We start from the raw sequence: 22746 nt of genomic DNA, 5'->3' as shown, positions 1-22746 counted from the left end.
ACGACGGCAATGTGGATTGCCGTGAAAGAATTTATGCCAATCCGTGTTTCCCGATAAACTGTTGTGCTTATTCTATATGGCTTTTTGGGTAACAGTGACTGTGTTACAGTAAACAGAACAGAACAAGAAAATATGGAAACACTTTGTACAAAATCCAATACAACATTTATTAAGATTTGGGGCCTTTTATTTTAAAACAAAGAATCAAATCGTACAAGAGCATTATTTTTTGCTATTTGCCTTTTTTTTGCTATTTTTCTCCCAAGAAGAGGGGACCCTTTGGGATAAATTGCGATTTCGTCAAAACTGCAAAAACCAAATATACAAGAGAGGAAAATAATTTTTCACTACATAATCTAAACAGGAGATTCAACATAATCAATATCAATGGGATAAAATATGTCTTTGTCGGTTTTTTAACGAATTACAACTAAAAACCTTTCTTCCACTGAAAAATTATGCTGAATTCGTATAAAAACTGTTCCTGAATAAACATTTGAATTTATTTATAAATAATCATTTATGAATGAATGAATGAAATTTGTTGATATAGTTGCCAAAGTCTTATAAATGGTTAATGCCAGGGTTAATATGTACATTATGTTTATATTCTTCAAATCCGTAACCTTGAACAAATTATGCACAGACTGCAATAATGAATAAAATATGGTATGAACATGTTGGTATAAATAACTTCATAGCGGCAGATACTCTGGTACGCTATTTTCCCATTGATAGAGCAATTATACCTAAAGCATATGTTCGAATACACAACGTAATAGTGAATAAATAGCAGCTACCTTCTCGTCACTGCATTTTATAAATATGATGATGATGATGATGGTCCCGCCACATACCCCTACAAAGGTTTGAGCTGGACGAGTTATCTTTAAGATAATTAAATAAGATCAATGTAATCGGTTTTGCAAACAAACGATCCGATTGTATATACAGATATAAAATCCAAAATAAAATTCCATACTGTACAGCAAAAATAAATTGGTAAAATGAACTAAAGAACTACACCTAGAATTTTTGTAATCAACAGTAGTGATACATGGAGCTCATCAAAAGCTAAACTTGTGAAACCTCTCGCACAGATTTCAAAAGCTCCGCCAAACATCGCGTTCTTTTCACAAACCAATATCGCAATCTAAAACTCACATGTATCTGAACATGGATCATTAGGTTCGACAACCAAACATCAAAACTTGTGTAACCGCTCCGTCGATAACAAAAGTTTCGGAACAACCGCGAGTACAAAATAATCTACCAGAAGGCTTACTACTAATTCAAGAGCATGATTCAACAGTTCGAAATATGCAAGTTTTTAAATAAATTCAAAATCATTCATATCTGTAATCCGCGCACGATGCTCAAACTTTTGTAGACTACACAAAGAAAGGTTAAAAATAAACTACGTCAATAAATTAAAATCCATCATCATCATCGAGGCGAACGTTATAGCTTATTAATGCCTCAATAAATAATAAAAATAAAAAATGGTCCATAAAATCATCCGTTGTTAAAAACTTCGTCAAGATACATGTGTTAACGGGTAAAAATTTGCCGGGTAGCTGTTCAAAAGGCAGCTTTGACGTGTGAAATACATTGTCTCTTAAACTGCGTTAGCGTGACTGCACGTTTGATGTGTGAAGGCATCGAATTGAAAACATTTATACCTTTAAAAACAAAGAGTTTTGTGAAGCGCCATACAGAAAATAGGGTGTTCTCACATTATCCGCGTGTCTAGTATTATAACTATGAATATCACTTCCTCTTTCAATTCGATCACACAAATATCGAGGCAGTAAACCGTTTATTACTTTAAAATAGAACACCATAGTCAAGTACACTATTCTTTGCTTCACTGACAGCCATTGTAAGGCGTCCAACAGGAAAGTTGAGGAAGTGAATCTATCACATTTTAAAATCAAACGCATTATTTTATTTTGTAAGCGCTGCAATCTCGATATTTGTGTTTCGTTAGCCAAGAAAAGGATGGAAGGGCAAAAATCCAGATGAGGAGAGATGATTGATTTATACAAGAGTATTTTGCTACCAATAGTCAAATCGTGTTTTAATCGACAGAGCATTCCATACTTCTTGGCTATTTTCTTGATAACATTGTCAATATGTATGTCAAATTTTAGCTTGTCATCAATAATCACGCCAAGATATTTAATATCGCGGACGCGATCAATTGTCTCATCATCAATTTTAACAGAGACATCCTCATTTACTCGGGTTCGCGAAATTACCATGTATTTTGTTTTATTAATATTCAATTTTAATTGCTTGTATTTCAACCATCTACTTAGAGAGTGTAAATCCTCGTTCAAGCGTGAAACGGCATCTGCTAAATTTTTAGCTGCAATGAATATCACGGTGTCATCAGCAAAAAGATTTATATCACAAAATCGTAAGACTCGTCGCATGTCATTTATATACATAATGAATAAAATAGGCCCTAATACACTTCCCTGTGGCACTCCTTTGAGATCTGTCAGACAAATAGCTTTCAAACCAATTGTATGCAGATCCCGAAATTCCAAAGCGCTTGATTGTGCTCAACAATAAGGGCCGAAAATTAATAATAAATCACATTTTCAACCAAATTTTCAACCCTTATTTTGTTTGTAGTGGAGCTATCATCTGAGGTAATCAGCGAAAAATATGTCGATATCTGAATCTGATTCACCATCAGAGCAACTTGACGACAGCACAAAATTAAAATAATCCATTTTTGCGTCGAAGAGCAATAAAATTGATAAATTTAACAAATGAAACAAACAAAATCAAATACGCATCCGTGTCTTTTACGTTTTTATTTTCCTTTAGCGTAAACATAAACACCAGTTTGACAGTTTGTGTTTGAATGTATTGGTGAACCTAGGTTGGATCTCGATAAATCGGCAGAGCGAACCTCATTCATTTTGGGTCGGATCTGGTGCGGATCGCGATCCAACCTGAACGAATAACCGAACGTTTTGACAGCTGTTAGAGCGGATCCGGTGCAGAACTAGGTTCGACCCAGCAATAACCGTAAACGACATTAGTGTTCATTCAGTATTTCAAAACATTTTCGAATGTTATAAACCATGTTCCCATACATTTTGAAATAGCATGAATACTTATATTGATTATGACGAAATTTCATGCAATTGAACTTTCCCGTCAATTTTTTTTTATTTGCTCTATCCATTCTTTATTTTGTTTAAGGTCAACTTCCCTACAGAACCCATATTTTTTTACAAATATTTCTTAATTTAAAAAAGTGCTGTTTTTCAAGATTGGCACAACATTTGTACGATTTTTAACAAACATCGGGTGAATTTTTCAGGCTGGTTAACACCTGCAACACTTTTTCGGCTTTTGTTTTCGATTTTAGAAATAGTTAGGCTTCAAAAAATAGGGGTTCTTTGGGAAAGTTGACCTTAATTAAGCCAAAGAATCGATTGAGGCAATAAAACGAGTTGCAATTTTTGACGGGAAAGGTCTATTGATTTTCAGAAATACAATATATAGAATTTGAACACATTTATCTACATTTAGGAGAAGACAAGTTAACACAGATACAGCGTTTTGAAGCAAACACAGCATCATTGGAAATCAGTTTGCTGTATTTTTCGCGAATTTTGAAATGTTAGTTCTGGGATCGTGGGATCAATCCTAGGTCCGTTCCATTCTCCTACTCTGTATCTTTCTCTATATTTCTCATGTTCTAGCAATCGCTAGAGCTGGAAAAGGACTTCCATACCGTTTCCATTTCTATACTATACCTCAAACTGTTCTAGTAGAAACTGCAAGAATGGGAAATGAACGAAAAAGCTCGTTTCCTACATCCAATAAGAAATTCTATCAGTTGTTTTCTCCTATCTGTCACATTAGTAGCTCGTTAACCAAGACGAACCTTTGCTCCTCGAACCTAAACCAAAAATTCCAACAAATTCCGCATAAACTCGTGACAAGTGCAAAGGTTTATTCGGCTTGCAGTGGGCGAGTGATTGCATCATCATTTCCTCCCCCTTTCCTACATTGACTTGCATTCTGACGTGGCAGTGAGATCACCAGTACTTGTATATTGAAGATGAGTGCTAGTTCCAAGCAAAAATCGGATGGTTCTTTGTGCAAGACATCTTTTCTATTTGCCCTCATTATGATGTCATTCGATGCCCATTCGAAAGGCTCGGAAGCCTCCTTTCAAGAGGCTTGGAAGCCTCCTTTCAAGAGGCTCGGAAGCCTCCTTTCAAAAGGTTTGGAAGCCTCCTATCAAGAGGCTTGGAAGCCTCCTTTCGGGAGGCTCGGAAGCCTCCTTTCAAGAGGCTCGGAAGCCTTCTTTCAAGAGGCTCAGGCCTCCTTTCAAGAGGCTCAGGAAGCCTCCTTTCAAGAGGCTCAGAAGCCTCCTTTCAAGAGGCTCAGGAAGCCTCCTTTCAAGAGGCTCGGAAGCCTCCTTTCAAGAGGCTCAGAAGCCTCCTTTCAAGAGGCTCGGAAGCCTCCTTTCAAGAGGCTTAGGAGCCTCCTTTCAAGAGGCTCGGAAGCCTCCTTTCAAGAGGCTCGGAAGCCTCCTTTCAAGAGGCTCGGAAGCCTCCTTTCAAGAGGCTCGGAAGCCTCCTTCCAAGAGGCTCGGAAGCCTCCTTTCAAGAAGCTCGGAAGCCTCCTTTCAAGAGGCTCGGGAAGCCTCCTTTCAAGAGGCTCGGAAAGCCTCCTTTCAAGAGGCTCGGGAAGCCTCCTTTCAAGAGGCTCGGGAAGCCTCCTTTCAAGAGGCTCGGGAAGCCTCCTTTCAAGAGGCTCGGAAGCCTCCTTTCAAGAGGCTCGGAAGCCTCCTTTCAAGAGGCTCGGAAGCCTCCTTTCAAGAGGCTGGAAAGCCTCCTTTCAAGAGGCTCGGAAGCCTCCTTTCAAGAGGCTCGGAAGCCTCCTTTCAAGAGGCTCGAAAGCCTCCTTTCAAGAGGCTCAGGCCTCCTTTCAAGAGGCTCAGAAGCCTCCTTTCAAGAGGCTCAGAAGCCTCCTTTCAAGAGGCCTCAGAAGCCTCCTTTCAAGAGGCTCAGAAGCCTCCTTTCAAGAGGCTCGGAAGCCTCCTTTCAAGAGCTCAGAAGCCTCCTTTCAAGAGGCTCAGAAGCCTCCTTTCAAGAGGCCTGGAAGCCTCCTTTCAAGAGGCTCGGAAGCCTCCTTTCAAGAGGCTCGGAAGCCTCCTTTCAAGAGCCTCAGAAGCCGCCTATCAAGAGGCTCAGGAAGCCTCCTTTCAAGAGGCTCGGAAGCCTCATTTCAAGAGGCTCGAAGCCTCCTTTCAAGAGGTTCGGATGCCTCCTAAAAAGAGGCTCAGAAGCCTCCTTTCAAGAGGCTCGGAAGCCTCCTTTCAAGAGGTTCGGAAGCCTCCTTTCAAGAGGTTCGGAAGCCTCCTTTCAAGAGGCTCGGAAGCCTCCTTTCAAGAGGCTCGGAAGCCTCCTTTTTTGAGCGTGGGCAGACTCTCTGGCCGACGAAGGAGAGAGAGCCGCCGCAACCGGGGACATTCGCCTCCTCTACGATATCTCACGACGCTTAAGCGGGGCGAAGATGAATGCAACGATGCCTGTGAAAGACGCGAATGATCAGTTATTGACCGACCCAACTGACCAGCTGAAACGCTGGTTCGAGCACTTCGAACAACTTTTTCAAGTGCCAGCCAGGCCATCACCACCTCGGCATGGTCTGCCTAGGATCCGACGTATAACACGCGTCAATACCGAAGCTCCATCACTGCTAGAGATTCAAACAGCCATCCAAAGCATGAAATCGAATAAAGCCCCAGGGTCGACCGCATATCAGCCGAGATGCTCAAAGCTGACCCCATGACATCCGCTCAACTACTGCATCGTTTATTTCATAATATCTGGGACACCGCAACTTTCCCGGTCGACTGGATGCAAGGTATCTTAGTAAAGGTGCCCAAAAAGGGTGACCTGACTGTATGCGATAACTGGCGAGGCATTATGTTGCTGTGTACCGTTCTCAAAGTTCTGTGCAAAATTATCCTAGCCCGGATTCAGGAGAAGATCGATGCGACTCTCCGGCGGCAGCAAGCCGGATTCCGTGCCGGAAGATCCTGTGTGGACCATATTGTCACGCTCCGCATCATTCTGGAGCAGGTCAACGAATTCCAAGAGTCCCTTTACTTGGTATTCATTGACTACGAAAAGCTTTCGACCGTCTCAATCACGAGAATATGTGGGGCGCCCTGAGACGCAAGGGAGTTCCTGAGAAAATCATCGGCCTCATCGAAGCACAGTACGAGGCCTTTTCGTGTAGAGTGCTGCACAATGGGGTCCTGTCCGACCCTATCCGAGTCGTAGCTGGTGTGAGGCAAGGATGTATCCTATCACCGTTACTGTTCCTCATCGTAATCGATGAGATTCTGGTAGGTGCGATTGACCGTGAACCAAACCGCGGGCTGTTATGGCAGCCTATAACCATGGAGCATCTAAACGACTTCGAATTGGCTGATGACGTTGCACTCCTCGCGCAACGGCGCTCTGATATGCAGAGTAAGCTCAACGACCTTGCCGAGCGCTCCTCTTCGGCAGGTTTAGTCATCAACGTCAACAAAACCAAATCGTTGGATGTAAACACGGCGACTCCTTCCAGTTTCACAGTAGCCGGGCAACCAGTGGAGAATGTTGAAAGCTTCCAATATCTTGGTAGCCAAATGGCGTCGGACGGCGGTACCAAGATCGACATAGGCGCACGGATCAAGAAAGCAAGGGCTGCCTTTGCGAGTTCAAGAAATATCTGGAAAAACAGGCAGATAAGTGAACGCACCAAAATACGAATTTTCAACTCTAACGTGAAATCTGTGCTGTTATACGCTAGCGAAACATGGTGTGTATCAGTGGAGAACACTCAACGGCTGCAGGTGTTCATTAACAGATGCCTGCGGTATATAATTCAGGCCTGGTGGCCTCACAACTGGATCTCAAACAATGAGCTCCATCGTCGTTGTCACCAGAGGCCGATAGCAACAGAAATTCGGGATCGGAAGTGGGGCTGGGTCGGCCACACTCTACGTAGGGGCGGAAACGAAATCTGTAAACAAGCATTAGACTGGAACCCAGCGGGACATCGCAGCAGAGGCAGACCCAGAGGCTCATGGCGGCGAAGCCTCAATAAAGAAATAAAAGAAGTCGACCGAAATCTAACCTGGCAACAGGTTAAAGCGATAGCCGGGCAACGCTCAGGATGGAGATCTTTCAAGTCGGCCCTTTGCACCACCGGAGGTGTACAGGATCCGTAAGTAAGTAAGTAAGGAAGCCTCCTTTCAAGAGGCTCGGAAGCCTCCTTTCAAGAGGCTCGGAAGCCTCCTTTCAAGAGGCTCGGAAGCCTCCTTTCAAGAGGCTCGGAAGCCTCCTTTCAAGAGGCTCGGAAGCCTCCTTTCAAGAGGCTCGGAAGCCTCCTTTCAAGAGGCTCAGAAGCCTCCTTTCAAGAGGCTCAGAGCCTCCTTTCAAGAGGCTCAGAAGCCTCCTTTCAAGAGGCTCAGAAGCCTCCTTTCAAGAGGCTCAGAAGCCTCCTTTCAAGAGGCTCAGAAGCCTCCTTTCAAGAGGCTCGGAAGCCTCCTTTCAAGTTGCTCAGAAGCCTCCTTTCAGGAGGTTCCGGGTCCTCCTTTCAAGAGGCTCAGAGCCTCCTTTCAAGAGGCTCAGAGCCTCCTTTCAAGAGGCTCAGAAGCCTCCTTTCAAGCGGCTCGGAAGCCTCCTTTCAAGTGGCTCAGAAGCCTCCTTTCAAGAGGCTCAGAAGCCTCCTTTCAAGAGGCTCAGAAGCCTCCTTTCAAGAGGCTCAGAAGCCTCCTTTCAAGAGGCTCAGAAGCCTCCTTTCAAGAGGCTCAAGCCTCCTTTCAAGAGGCTCAGGAAGCCTCCTTTCAAGAGGCTCAGAAGCCTCCTTTCAAGAGGCTCAGGAAGCCTCCTTTCAAGAGGCTCAGAAGCCTCCTTTCAAGAGGCTCAGAAGCCTCCTTTCAAGAGGCTCAGGCCTCCTTTCAAGAGGCTCAGAAGCCTCCTTTCAAGAGGCTCAGAAGCCTCCTTTCAAGAGGCTCGGAAGCCTCCTTTCAAGAGGCTCAGAAGCCTCCTTTCAAGAGGCTCAGAAGCCTCCTTTCAAGAGGCTCAGAAGCCTCCTTTCAAGAGGCTCAGAAGCCTCCTTTCAAGAGGCTCGGAAGCCTCCATTCAAGAGGCTCGGAAGCCTCCTTTCAAGTGGCTCAAGCCTCCTTTCAAGAGGCTCAGGAAGCCTCCTTTCAAGAGGCTCGGAAGCCTCCTTTCAAGAGGCTCAGGAAGCCTCCTTTCAAGAGGCTCAAGCCTCCTTTCAAGAGGCTCGGAAGCCTCCTTTCAAGAGACTCGGAAGCCTCCTTTCAAGAGGCTCGGAAGCCTCCTTTCGAGAGGCTCGGAAGTTTTCGTTCAAGAGACTCGGACGTTTCCGTTCAAAAGGCTCGGAAGCCTCCATTCAATAGGAAGCCTCCGTTTTTTCATATATCCCATGAGCTTTGCTTTTTCATTTACAGCGAAAAAAAAATTGGGGTGCCTCAATGAATGTAAAAGTATGAAGGGGAACCACATAAGAAAAAAAAAGTGGAGAACCGCTGATCTAGACCCCTAGGCCTATTTTGGTGTGTCAATTTAACAAAAATGATGATAAAATTTTGTTCTTTGGATATCTAAATGATATTTATTTCATTTATCAGTGATATCATGTTGATAAAACATTTCGCTATGTCCAATAACACATCAAGTTATCATTTTGTTAGCATTCAGCACTGTTTTATCGACCAAAATAGTAAATTCTTCTTCACCGATATAATTTGACTTTACCGACATCATTTGACAAATAAATGTTTGACATTTTCAATCTTAACTGTTTGATGTCTAGTACTTTCGTTATAGAAAACTGTTCAGCGAGAATTTAAAAAAGTAACTTGAAATTTAGTTATTTACTTAATTGTTACCTAAAAATAGTATAAAAACGGTGAGACGGTGATATGAATTGAAGATTGATGAAATGAACAGATTTGTATAACAGCAACTAGCCAATTATTACATCTAGCATAGAGGGCACGAATTATAACAATTAGTTCATTAAATATTTCTAACAAGTAACTTAATTGAATTGGAATTATTTTCATCTAGTAATTAATTCATATTCAATTTGATTAGATTTGGTCCACTGATCAGTGAGTCCTGTAGCTTTTGAGTCGGTACGATATTCCGCGAATACTAAACGTAAGAAACCTTAAATTATGTATGAAATCAACCAAGTAGTAACTCACCTCATATTTGAGGGAAAATTCAACTCGCTCTTTATTTACATCGACGCAGAATAGACGAATTGTCAAATTTCCGGAAACTGCTTTGTTTTTAATAGTCGTAACATTGTCGCTGAGAATCAAACTTGGTTCCACTGAATGCCAGCCTGTGCCACACGACTAACTTGATCACTGGAAGAGATGGTTTGAATGGACTACGCCTTCTAAGCTTTTACTTTATTACATTTTGGTCACACCGTATTTGGAAAACTTGTAAATAAAGATCAGCTGTTGGTGCAGTAGGTATTTTTAATTTGTTCAGTTTTGATCGGATGTGATATTCTATTCTGTTCCGTGGTTGAGCCGCAATTGCCAAACAGTTAAGGCTCCCCCAGACCTAAGCGATTCCATCGCCTCGACGGCGACAACTAGTCGCCGCGATTCTATCGTTGGGTTGCAGCAGGCAATGTTTCATTTACGCTTCCATACCAACGGCGACAGAATCGCTGTCGCCAAGCGATAGAATCGCGTCGCAATTGTCGCGTCGCGTGTGTTTGGGGGAACCTTTATGGGCCAATCACAATGGGCTAGGAGAACCAGATAAATGTCATCAGAGGAAAAGTAGAATCACAAAAAATTTACCACGGCAAAGTATTATAGCACGAGATTAGTAATTTAATAAACATTGTTAAATGAAAGATTCGAGATGAATTTTGAACCAGCCTAATATTCCAGACGGACTGCGCCAATTGAATAGAGATCTACCTGCTTCTCACTGCTAGCGAGTTAATAGAGTTTTGTAGGTACGTGCGTACCGGCGCAGCTGATTTTGTTTACACCGAACTAGTTGCCGAGTTTGACCGGTTCATAATGAAGAATAAAGGCGATTCGTTGTAGAAGGATGAAGTGTTTTTGCGGTGGTAGAAAGATGTCTCTGTGTAATTGTTGTGATGTTGGTCCAGAGTGAGTAAAAGACGATTTTCACATACATTTTATGGTCCTTGGAGCCGGATTAAACGGCGGAGTGAATCAGTGCACAGTGAACAAATTTGTAAAGAAAGTTATTATTATAATCTTTATTAAAGAGGTTTTTAGCCCAAGGCTAGTTCACCTCCGGAATAAAGAAAGTTTCTTAAAGAAAATGGACAAGGACGCCGAAAGTGCCGTGGGAGCAGCCCACTGAGCGAGAAAAGTGCGATGGACGATAACTGCATCAAAGTGATTGCATGAGAGAACCGAGGAGAAACAATTGTCGAACAGAACATTTGACGGTGTGTCGAGCAGTGCTACTTTTCGAATAAAAAATTAAAGTAATTTAAAGAAATTAAATTTTGTATCCACCCAAAAGAAAAGTATTGAGTACGCAATCTTGCAACGCAAAATGGCGGCCGGCTTATTTACAAATGTCGAATAAATTAGACCGTCGATGTAGAAACGGAAAATGCGAACCAAGTCAAGCAATGGTCTAGACCAAGATCACTAGACTGGTTCAGTATCAGCAGCAGTGGTGGTCCCAGCAACAAGGCGATGTCACGTCCACCCGGGGCTTTGGCCTCGGGTCACAGATAAGTATCTTGCTTCCAATTAAACTAACGTGTATTTTACAAAATCTAATGGAGTTGGTATTGCAGATGATTTGAACGGACGTTGACGACGCTGGAACTGACCAAATCCCGACTGAGTGGAATATTTCCAAGCGAAGGAAGAAGAAGAAGGGCGGCGAAACAAACAACGAAGAAAAGAAGCTGAAGGGTGACGAAACAAGCACCGAAGAAAAGCAGAAGGGTGGTGAAACAAACGCCGAAAATGGAAGCAGAAGGGTGGCGTAACAAACACCGTAGGAAAGAAGCTGAAGGGTGGCGAAACAAACACCGAAGAAAAGCAGAAGGGCGGTGAAACAAACGCCGAAAATGGAAGCAGAAGGGTGGCTAAAAAAACACCGAAGCAAAGTACAGGAAAAGTGGCGAAACAAACACCGAAGAGAAGAAGAAGAAGGGTGACGAAACAAGCACCAAAGCAGAAGCAGATATGGCGAGGATGCAACAAACATCGGAGAAAAGGCAGAACTCGTAGCGGACACACGTGAAAGAGGAAGGATAGAGATGACGAAACATACACCGAACAGAAACAAATGATGGAGATACTGATAAGATAGAAGATATAAAACAAAGAATTGTTAGATGACTTTAATTGGTGAAATGAAAAACATTGAGATAAACGATGAGTAGCAGGAAAAAAAATATAGAAATCTAAAGAAAATAGCAAGACGAACAGAAAAAGTCCGTAAAACAAATAAGCGAAACAAACATGAAAACATAGTATGGTAAACATCAGGCAACAAAGAGTAAACATTAATCAAAATTGGCGAAGAAGAAGTGCTATTTGAGATCGATATGGGGACATTGAAGAAGTAAAGTAGATAAGCAAAGAGGAATAGCAGTAGAATAGTAGAACAGAAAGTAACAAGTTTCTAATAACATGCTAGCGTTTAAGAAACTGAGAAGGCTATCATTTGTATAGAGACAATTATTTGTTAAGAAGCAGTTCATATTGATAAAAGAAACAAGTGCTAGCGATACATTCAAAGTAAAACAGTTCGAAATTCAGGCGGCCGGTATGTTTAATGAAAGATTCGAGATGAATTTTGAACCAGCCTATTCCAGACGGACTGCGCCAATTGAATAGAGATCTATCTGCTTCTCACTGCTAGCGAGTCAATAGAGTTTTGTAGGTACGTGCGTACCGGCGCAGCTGATTTTGTTTACGCCGAACTAGTTGCCGATACAGCTTAGAGCAGGGCGCTCGTACAACAGCGGCCGGTATGCAAGTGCGTAGTCTGACCGGTTCATAATGAAGAATAAAGGCGATTCGTTGTAGAAGGATGAAGTGTTTTTGCGGTGGTAGAAAGATGTCTCTGTGTAATTGTTGTGATGTTGGTCCAGAGTTAGTAAAAGACGATTTTCGCATACAAACATCTATAATAGTATCTTTTCCGAAATCAATTCGAGGAAAACATTTATTATTATGAACAATCAAATAAATAAATGTACAAGGTAGATGATCAAAACTCTAACCCGGTGCCCCAAATTATTTTCATATAATCATTTTGAAATTTTAAAAATTTATTTAGAAAATTGCATCCCATATCTAGCTGTGGAATTTTTTTTCGTAATTCAACTTTTTCTCTTTTGACATTTCTCCTAGCGTATAGGGGAACGATTCGCCACTTCATGTCATAGCTCCTATTTCAATCCCATCAAAAACAAAGCAATGGAAAGAAATTTGGTATGTTTATTATTTTTGTGATTTTTTTCAGCAGTGAGCACGCATGTTGACAAAAAGAAGCAACGAATCTGGTGCCGTATTTCTTTGTTTAGCGATGAGATGGAAATATGTACAGTGAGATGGAGATCGGAACATTTCCCCTATATACGTTTGCGTGCGTATTGATAGTTTTCCTAATCTTCTTCTTCTTCTTTTTCTTCAATGGCTCTACATTCCAACTGGAACTTGGCCTGCTTTTCAACTTAGTATTCTATTAGCATTTCCTCAGTTATTAATTGAAAGCTTTTTTATGCCCGCCATTGCATGAGTATGTATGTATCTTGTGTGACAAGTACGCTGGATACACTATGCCCAGGGAGTCGAGAATTTTTCCAACCCAAAAACATCCTTTAGACCGGACCGAGAATCGCACTCGCCATCTCCGGATTGGCAATCCTACGCCATTGCTCGCAAGGATACTGGAGACCCCCACACACAATTCACAATTTACAGACTGTCACTCATCAGTAAAGTTAAACTTGATGTTTCTCAGCGAGTCTATCAAAAGTTGCGTCAATTTTTTGTTATTGTTGGCTTTTATACATTTCGGAAATGTAAAAAGAAGATCAAATCTCCTCAGTCTTGCTTACACTGTAACTATGCTATGCATGGGTTGCATGGATTTCCTCGAAGAAACTTCCAATTCTTTATCTTGCAATGTATTTAGACCAAGCAGCTGTAACTCACAAAGTGCCAATTACGCTGAACGAAAAAAAGAGGAAGCAAACCATCAATTTTCCCACTAACCCTTCTGAATTGCACGTTTCGACTTTCGGGAAGCTGCGCAACTACCTACATATGTACGTACTAACTACATATGAAAATCTTCATTGTGCTATCGAAATCGAAAGTGATTAACATAACCCACCCAGCGTCTATGAAATCCCGCCGCACACGCTTCACCGGAGAACGCAACCTGATGTCGGCAGTTGATGGATCGACAAGCGAAACGCGATTTTGCATCTTGGCGTTCGAAAACCGAAATTACGCGATCGACTGCCTCCTCTGCATCCCGACGTTCGTGTGCGCTTATCTACCGTAATCATTAAATCGATGAATGCGCAACATGGAGATATGCGCGCACACGAACGCAAAGCAAAGATCATCATCATCATCATCTGATGAGGAAATTGACGCTGTTTTGCGGCTCAGTTTGGTGTTTCACTTTCTGGGAAATTGTGATCGATGTTGCTCCACCTTCGCGGATGCGAGTGAAGTTTGTGGGCCTAATCTCTCGATATCCATCGGTCTGTTGCATCTTCCTGCGGACTACGAGTTTCCCAACAACTGCAATATCCACATCGCCGCCAACAGCAGCCCCTGGTACGAGTTTTGTTTGAATGCATACGTGACGCACTTGGCGTGCATAATTTGCATACTTGGTGAGTGCGTTGCAATGCAATCCAGTGGTATGAACTGAATAGACATGTACGAATATTTTTCGATGAACAACAGTATATGTAAGTGCTATGTAATTTGTTGATTTTTTTTGCTTCTATGCTGATTCGGCTACAAGATATTAGTTAACTGAATTAATTAATTAGAAAATTTCTAAAAAAACAGAAAATTCATATTAATTAAAAAATTGGGTAAACGTAATGGAAAAACACTTACTAAATTTCCATGAGCATTGAAGTTGCTATACCACTCCTTTATAGAACATTAATCTGCTAAGGAAACGTGACTTGAGGAAATCTTCAATCTGTATTTGTTGATGACACTTGATATTCTATTGAGAGTATATGGTCAACGGTTCCCAGCTCGTTGGTGGTGCCACAGCTTTGGTAGGAGGTAGCCGCTCGATGCCCGCTTTACCACACTTTCTGTCCTGTCCAGCAGATTTCCTGCAGCGCTACGACATCGAAGTCGCGGGGATGTAATTCTTGGTAGATTATCCTGTCTCAAGCTGCGAAGCCTAGCGACTTGCAGTTCCATGTTCCAAGCTTCCAATCGTGATCCTTTATTCGTCGCCTAGGTCGTTGCCGATTGTATCGAGTCGTATTATCTTCTATGTCGTTCGTAATAGTTGTTTTTAAAGGCGGCTTATTGGGCCTGCGCAAACCTCCTGTCTCGTCGGAGAGCCGTCGTGTCAGGTTTGTTCAGCGTCCCACCTAACACCAGGACTTGGGCTTGTACGCTTTGAACGGCACACGGTCGCTTTGGCGGAGCCTACTTGCGGATACATGCAGCTTTTTATAAAGGTTTAGAAGAGCCCACTGTCAAACCCCACCACATCCTAGGCAGGCACCACAACTCGCAGATGGCCTGGGGAGGGATCGTCAAGCCCTTGGACATAGTCCCAGCTGCCCACAGTTGATACTATAAAGATGGAAATTTTGGTCAACCATATACTCTTGAAAGTTCTAAACTATCTTTTTTTTGATCACGGAATCAACACGTGTATCAATGTGTATCAACAGTTTCCGTTTTTCAATACAACTTTCAAAGCACAATAGATATTATTATTTATCTCATACTATTTAAACAACATTTTATATCGGATACGATTAAAATTCTTAACAAAAATGTTTTCAATTTTCAATTGAATTGAAGAACAATTTCTTCTGATTTCCTCCGTTATGATCTGGTTAATGTGGTAGACAAATTTATTCAAACTTTAGAACAGTCTGGAGGACCTAGAACAAATGGTTAGGCTATATCTGAGCTGCAAATCATACGCATGGGCCTTACGGACTTTTATTGACATGACTTGTCGATTTCAGATAGCTATCGAGTTCAGTTGACATGGTACACCATTTGATCCAAACTCCAGAACACATTGCAAACATCTGGTTTGGGTATGTCAGTGTTGCAAATCATACGCGTGGACACTACGGACTTGTACGGACATTTCTAGTCGATTTCAGATAGCTATCGAGTGCAGTTGGTAGACCATTTGATCCAAACTCCAGAACAGTTTGGAGAACCGAGAGCATCCGGTTTAGGCAAAACTTAGTGAAGTATCGTTCATATGGCCTCTACGAATTGGCATGGACATGACGGGTTTCCATTGGCACGGGTTTTCGTAGTTTTCTTCGGCAAAATTTGCACATCATCTTTCATCAGTTATAGAGGTAGTTTTGGAGTCGCTAGAGATGTCCAGAAAAACATATTGTTCACACATAGTATAGTCAATGGTAGAATAGTGTTATGAAACATTTTGGAATCTGTAGGTGTTGTTCACACTGAGATATGTCATGTAAAGTAAATTTTACTATATTTTAGAAAAAGCATCCTTACTCACGCTCCCCTCTAGGGAAAAAATGAGCATCTCTAGAAACATAACTGACCAGTATGGTTAAACTAGATGAGATGGAAAGACGGCTGAGAGCCAGCTGTTTAAAAATTTAGTTCCCATGATTTTCTGATCACGGTATTCGTGTTAAGCAATTCCACAGTTATTAACTGCGAGGTTTCTAAGCCAAGTTACCATTTTTGCATTCGTATATCATGAGGCTAACACGATGATACTTTTATGCCCAGGGGAGTCGAGACAATTTCCAATCCGAAAACTGCCTAGACCGGCACCGGGAATCGAACCCAGCCACCCTCAGCATGGTCTTGCTTTGTAGCCGCGCGTCTTACCGCACAGCTTGATCGATAACTCTCCCATACCCTCCCCTTTTAAAATGACTTATCCATATCCACTAAAATCGCTTCCTTAGGACAGAAAATATTTGATACAAATTTGATTTAAATCGGTCATGAGGCTCTCCCTTTTCCAAAGAGCATCCCCTCCTTAAGATAAAGAATTTGTGTTCCAAATTTGGTTGAAATCGGCCAAGGGGTTCATAATTTACACTGAGTTGATCGATAACTAAGCAATACCCCTCCCCCACAACCTCCCCCTTTTCCAAAGAGCATACTTAACCCCCCTATCGTCTCCTCTGTAAGATAGGCCAGATCAGACTATGGGCTCAGAAGTTATGGCCAAAATACATTTTTTATATCAATAATGGGCAAGTAAAAATTTCTCACTCATTTTTTTGGAATTTTTTTTTGTTTCCTATTGAAAATCGGCCATATTGGACTATGGGCTCAAAAGTTAGGGCCAAAATACTATTTTTATAACAGACGAGAAAGGCTCCATCACCGTTAGTTGGATTAATCTAGGTTTTTGTCTTTCTCGTATACAAAGTATTCGTAAAGGCTATATGTTCGCTCCAAGAAGGAACTTTTTATAGGAGTCTCGGAGACCCATAGTGTTATATACCGATCGACTTAGCTCGACGAATTGAGGTGATGTCTCTGTGTTTTTTTTTTTCTTCCTAAACAATGGAGGGGGAATCTGCTCAACAGGCATCCTGGGTTGACCAGGAAGTGCTGGGTTAGGGGCCACCTCCAATGAGGGAGGCTGGACTGCATCCCCGACCAGCTAAACCGTTTCCATTTCCGCCAAGTCCATCGTCCCTTCGGTACAACCAGAAAGTAATGCTTCAAAGGGGGGCCAGTGCATAACGCACCCTCGAGGTTAGCTGCGTGTCCTTGCAGCATCGAACATCGTGACTCGCTTTTTTAGAAGAACACCATGGTATCGTGCCAGCGCATTGCCGGCTTTCCAGGTGGCCTTACCACGCCCTATGTCCTCGGAAGGTGGGCAGGGTCGACTTCGCGCCTGCTTCCCTCTGCACGACTGGTATCAAGAATGATGATGCCGCGTGCACCCCAAATTGACCTTTCTGCGATAGGGCCTATTCGCCAGCACACAGAGGGACTTGCCGACGCGAGGCCTACGCCTGCCCCAGCCTTGACGAGGACCCCTTTCCGTCCTCGGGCTCGGAACCCGCCCGGTTGACCGACGCCGCGAAAGCGACGATACCATGTTGTTCTTCGCGCGGCCACTTGTTCGATAAAAGGATCGAGTTCGACCACGGAGCATGACCGATCCCTTGGACCACCTCTTATTTGCGCCTGAACTAGCCATCCTTGAGTCCACGCGCCACCTTCTGTGTAGCTCCGAGACGATTTGGGCGATAGCCGATAAAACGGCGTTCCAGCCAACTTCGTCTTTACACATCCTCCGAACTAGGTTGTCCGGGGTAGTGTCCAGACCACATGTGGCAAGCATGTGGTCACGCATTGCGCGAAAACGTGAGCACACGAACAACACGTGTTCCGCCGTTTCCTCTAAACCTGCGCACACCAAACACTCGGGCGAAGCCGAGCAAGCCAGCTGCTTTACCTGCACTTTGATTTTGCAGCACGCTTAAACGCCGGGCACATCGAGCCCCCCATGGGGTGCTTGCTGTTCACAGCTTTGCTGGAACAAATCAAACAATTGGGAGGGTTCGTGCAGCATTGTGCCTTATGTCCCTCCAATCCGCAGCGTCGGCAGAGATTGCTTCTGTCAGGGCCTTTGCAGTCCCATTGCTTGTGCCCCGGTTCCAGGCACTTGAAGCAAACTTCGGGTTGCTCGTATATGCGCACAGGGCATACCGACCATCCCACCTTGACGCTCCCTAACTTGACTACCTCGGAGGCGTCCGCTGCAGATAGCCGAACCAATGCTACCTGCGTCCCTGCCGGACCTTTCCGTAGCCGAACGGCTGCGGTGGGCGTCTCCACTTCACACTGTCGCCGCAGTGCCGTGACGAGCTCTTCGACTTCAGTGATCTCGTCCAGGTCTTTAACCCTTAGATTCACCTCCGTCGTGAGTGCCCTCACCTTGACCGTCTCGCCTAGGACCTCCTCCGCCAACTTCTTGTAGGCGGCGCCCTTTGCGAGACGCCCCGCTTCAGCTCGAGTATCATCTCGCCCATCCGGGTACGTCTTATTCGACGTACGTCGGCGCCGAGTTCACCGAGCTTGACGTCACTCCTCATCGCCTTCAAAACATCCGAGTACTTAGCCTCGTCCGCCGTGATGACTAGGGCATCGCCCCTGGAGCGATTGGCGCCTACCCTAGACTTCTTGCTACCCTCATTCGCCTGGGCCTTCTTCTCGGCCCTTGACGTCTTCGGTTTCCTCTTGTTCTTGACCAGGGTCCAGGAGGCGTCATTCCCCTCTATTTCCCTGGTCTGGTGCGGCTGAGAACTTTCAGCCTGCCGTAACCCCTTACCACCGTCTTGCCTGAGTGGACGGACCTTTCCAGGTCCTTCCTCCCCCAGTTTTGGAGGTACCTGACCGGGGTTCAGCTTCCCAGCCCCACTACCCTTGTTCGGGGTAGTAACCCTCCGCGTTTTGGAGCGGCCCCAGGGAGCTCATCCCCTGGAGACTGTCTCCCCGTTTTTGTGTCTGCTCCGTTGGAGTAGTCACCCCTGACGTTCCCGCAAATACTTGAGCCTCAGTCTGGGTAGACTTTGGCACCACCGTCTTAACTGGCACGCCTTCGGTCGACTCGACCTTGCCCGAGTCCGCGAATCCTTGGGCCTCAGTCTGGGTAGACCTCGACTCCACCGATTTCACGGGTTTATACTTGGCCGTCCTGACCGCCCTCTCCAGCTTGGCGTCCAGCATCGACTTTCGAAGTTTCTGCAAGCTCCTCTTGAGGTCCTTGCTGATATTATGCTTCGATGACGCAAAGTCGATGATGGCGTCCAGCTGTTCCGTCGCCACCTCGAAGGCCGAAAGCCCATCGCGTTTGCGGTTCATCGCCTTCACAAGCCATGGGCCGTCAATAACCCCTTCCGGCGTTTTTATAGCCGAGAGGAAGGTTGAGTGACCCACGCTGGCGCTGCGCACTGAGCTGCCGACTATTGCCTCTGGCCTCCTAAGCGGAGACCTGAACAACCCACCTCTTGCGAAGGGGTTGTCGCCTACACTACTACCACTAATTGAAGAATTGACTTGGTTTTCCATTTTGGTCCCACGAGTTGCTCGGAAAAGAGGTCCACCACGCCAGAGCCCAGCATAACGCGGTAAGGGACAATTACTGTGGAGGGTGCCCAGGTACCCCACAGGCTCCGTTAAAGGCCTAGCTTATTATTTCACCCCCCTGGCCATGCATCCCCTCGGCACGGGTCGCTTGACGCCTTGGGATTAGGGGTTAGGGACGATGGTCCTGGTCTAACTCGCAGTGGCCATGGGGAGGGGTCGTCAAGCCCTTGGACAAAGTCCCTGCTGCCCCCCCTGCTGTCTGTGTGTGTGTATGTGTGTGTATGTGTGTGAGCAAAATAATCTCAATCATTTTTCAGGCACTTATCCTTAACCGATTTGCTCGCCACACGTTGCATTCGACGCGGAATCCCATTGTTTCGTATTGAAAATTGGTGGAATCGCACTATGGGATTCGTAGTTATGTCCAAAATACATTTTTTTAAATCTCACTCATTTTTAGGCACTTACCCTCAGCCGATTTGCTCGCAACAGGTAGCATTTGACGGAGAATCTTGTCTCATTGTTTCCTATTGAAAATTGGCCGGACTATGGGCTCAGAAGTTACGGCCAAAATATTTTTTTTTATACCAAAAGTGCGCAAAAAATTACTCACTCGAGAAAAAAAAAACGAGAGAGGCACCATCACCGCTAGGTAGATTAATCTGGGTTTTTTTTATTTATATTGGATTTACTTTTGGAGCCCTCTCCCATATTAAAAGGTTAAATGCAGAAAAAGAAACTCGATATGCAGGAAGACGTGCGAAAAATGGTGTTCACGATTTAAATAATGATTGTTTACAGCACAGCCAACAGCCCCTGTGGGAATCATACCGTCCTAAGTAGGCTTTGAAACAGTTAACGAGAAATGCAAGAGTCACATACGAATTGCGATTTGTTTCACTCTGTCGCTGTTGTTCCATGGCTGTCTCGGTGCAGGAAAACTCTGTATTATTGCTGTCAGGGTGGAATTTAAGGATTTTTTGGGATCGAAAACTTTATATTTTTTACAATTGATCTTTTTAGTTTTCTGTCTCGTTATTATTCGAAAAATACTTATACTTTTGCCGTTTGCTGATGAATTCACATATGAATGATTTCGGAAACAATGCTATTAAGAAATTCCACTTAAATAACGACGCTAATTCACAGGGGCAATATTTTATTTTAAATGGTGAGCAAAGAAGTTGAGTTTACTAAAGTCACAAATGGAAGTTTAATCGGTCTCGAAATCTTTAGAACTTTGTCTTTTATATCTTTTTTGATAGCTTATTTATGGTTAATGGCAGTTTTGGGCACTCAAGTCACAACTTCGGCCCTGTACCTGCACTAAATACATAGGCTGCAGTGATGAACGTACGAGGAAATTAAGTCACACCGTTGTTCGTTGGACGGATTACTTTATTTCATAAATGGAACATTAAATTCGCACACTGAGTCACCGTCGTTGAGCAGCTGTCACAAGTCAAAAGCTGAGGCCACGCGCCTACCGAAAAGGAGGTCGGAAAACTTAAGTCTTTTCGCAGTGCCTCTGATTGCTATGCTGGTGCACTCTGCACACGGTGAATATGTTGTTTGCCGCTGATGATGGCGCGAGGGTTAAAGATTAACAAACCAGAAACGAGTGGGACCTCACGTGAAGATGGTATCGCGATCGTGCCGTGTGATATGGCGTATGGATGGATGCGATGATGCAACAAGAGGTGCAACGTTCGGGTTCGAAGACGCCTCTAATCATCTCCACGTATCGATGCCAGCAATTTTCAACGTCACGTCAATAATGAAGATGCTACTGGTTTCTGTTTTTCGCTCAGCTCATTTAGGTAGGACGTGATATCAACAATAAGAGTGGTGCTCCATCAAAAGATGTCTGTGTTCTTCAGAGTGTTTTTGTGCATTCATGGCAGATTGTAATCATAGACAGCACTTAGCGTTATTCGATACGATGCTTTGCTCACCAGCATAACTGAAGCTTTTTTTACGCTTTATTTGGGGGATTTTATCTTTCTCTGATCATCTGATTGTTTTTGAGGTCATAATCGCAGAATATAAGCTACGCTCAAATGGATACGCTTGCGAGTCCACTTACCACTAGATTTTAATCCACAATGCTTTTGAATTGTGCATTGCACAGATGACAGGAAGATATTCGGGTTGAGATAATAAAACTTAAATCGATTGTGGCATAAGGAAGATCATCGATGCGATCTGGTACTTGAGATCTTTGATAACCAACCGAGTCTTTTAAGGTTTGAATCCATAACTGCAACAAATTTTTACATTTGCGGAGAACAAGATCCAGTGAGCTCAAGGAACTTAAACACCTGTACCTAACTCAATGCACACAATGCATATGCATTTGGTTTCATATCGGATTATTCGCCATGTTTAATTCCTATTCACATGAATCAGCATCCTATATGTTAAACTGTAAAACACGAATCCAAAGGCGTGCGTGATGCCATTCCTACGTCGTTTTAACTTAAGTCGAGGCAGCACAAGCGCGCTTGTACGTCTACCTTATCTAGTGATTGTTAATTAGATAAAACACGCCCAAAACCACCTAACAAAAAACGCATTTTAAATGGTGCATTGTTTGCCTTGCCGCGTCCGCATTGCCGTCGAATATCCGTGTCGAATATCCGTTAGCATTTTTGTTGGTTGGTCAGCACCTGAAGTAGCTTTGAATAGTCATGATAGTAAAAAGATCACAGATTCGCAAAATTTATTCAAAATTTTTACTTTTAACATTTCTTAGCTTCTAAACAACAAGCGGTTCTTGGTTTGTTTCATTCAAAAATTGTTGAATGCTTGGCTCACGGTGGGTTCTTGCACAAATGTCTACGGTTCACCTTGAGATCGATAGGCAACCAATCAGTCGGGCACTTGGAACGGATACTATGGTGCCTGCGGTTTTCGCCGAAGCGTTTCACTTCGATCTATATTTATTTATTTGCGGTTCCCTCCCACTTTTCGTGGATATTCGTTCACCGGCACACAGACTGGAGCCAAAGTGGACACTGGAAAATGTTGTTTTGCTTTGAAATAGAAGCAATCTGTTTTGAAGCAGATCTACAGAGAGACTTGACCATAGGAGCATTTGAGCTTTGCCATTAAAATGCTAATTTGCACGTCTACAATGTCGAAGAGGTGCAGTTTCGAAATATTGACAGCAAAAGCCACACGGTGGATCAGCATTTCACAGCGCGGATCCTGATCCGCTCATTGCAAACTCACTTTGTTTTACCCACCAACTGATGCAACCGGGCAATTATTTTCGTACAGTTGGGGGAGATGTTCATTGTGCGAACCAATTTTCCAACCTTGAACAAAATTTTCAGCTCAAACATTACTCT

Source organism: Armigeres subalbatus, unplaced genomic scaffold (genome assembly GCF_024139115.2).
Source record: "Armigeres subalbatus isolate Guangzhou_Male unplaced genomic scaffold, GZ_Asu_2 Contig1291, whole genome shotgun sequence".
Lineage (NCBI taxonomy): Eukaryota > Metazoa > Arthropoda > Insecta > Diptera > Culicidae > Armigeres > Armigeres subalbatus.
Note: the sequence above shows the minus strand (reverse complement) of the source record.